The sequence below is a fragment of the Fonticula alba genome (genome assembly GCF_000388065.1).
Source record: "Fonticula alba strain ATCC 38817 unplaced genomic scaffold supercont2.1, whole genome shotgun sequence".
In the NCBI taxonomy this organism is placed as follows: domain Eukaryota; order Rotosphaerida; family Fonticulaceae; genus Fonticula; species Fonticula alba.
In genome coordinates, this window is record NW_009242971.1 from 613,167 (window position 1) to 614,180 (window position 1,014).

The 1,014-nt window shown below is 72.3% G+C and overlaps 1 protein-coding gene across 1 annotated transcript in view; it reads right to left on the minus strand.

Moving 5' to 3' along the window:
* H696_00130 (hypothetical protein) overlaps positions 1–1,014 on the minus strand; it is an 8,360-nt gene that overhangs the window by 3,726 nt on the left and 3,620 nt on the right. The gene's annotated exons all lie outside the window — the stretch shown is intronic.

A 1,014-nucleotide genomic window follows, 5' to 3' on the forward strand; every position in this document is an offset into this window, starting at 1 on the left:
TCCCGGCAACGGGCGGGCCGAGCCCGAGAGACCCGGGTTCTACAACATTCCTCTCATCTGTCAAACGGGGGACTAGCGCTGCCGGAGAGGGAGGGAGAGGATGGGCCCTGAGTTTGGCGCCGCCCCTTCGCACGCAGACGCCATGGACGGAGACTGGCGGGGGGGGGAGGCGGGATGGACAAGGCAGCAGCACATCTAGCCCCTGCGGGCGCCCTTCCGGGGCCAGGACGCGCAGGCCTGGCAGGACGTGTGCGCCGGTTGTGGCGAATCGGCGCGCGGAGAGGGCGCGAAGCGGGGGGCGGGGGCGTTGGAAGCTGGGCTGCGGGCGCAGCGCGGGAAGTTGGGAGTTCGGTCTGGTAACCGGCCCGCCGCGTGCAGCCGCATGTTTGTCCGCCGCCGCAGCACAGGGCCGCCGGGGAGAGGCGGGGCCGGGGCCGGGGCCGGGGCCGGGGCCGGGGCCGGGGGCGGGGGCGGGGGCGGGGGGGACGGGAGACAGGCGGGGCGGTGTGTCCAAGCGTGTGCCCGCATCTGGACGCAAAGGCGGGAGGGGGGGCGCCACGGGCGCGGGTCTGCGCTGGCGCTACTATTGGGATCTGCAGCCCCAGAACCGTGGCCTCAACGGCGGGCCACCCTCGGTAGCCCAATTGCCGGCCAGCGGAGCCGGGTACAGCATGGGGGAAACATTCCCACACACAATGCACACAACACCCGAGCAGGGTCGATCATTGGGCGAGGGCGCGGCAGGGCCGGGACGAAGCTGGCGCCCGATTGTCCACGGCACCCCTCGGCAAAGGGGGGGAGCTCGCGCCCCCGCGTCCCCGCGCGCGCGCGCGCGCGCGCACGCCCGCACCAGCCGAACTGCCAAGGCCACGGTCCTAAGGCCTTCAGAACGACATGTAGGAGCAGGCGTGGGCGAGGGTTTTTTTCCCTGGCCCCCCGGACCCGTCCCGGCCGCCACCCGATAAAATTGCAGGTCCATGTCCGGGAGACTGGGAGAGAGAGAGAGAGAGAGAG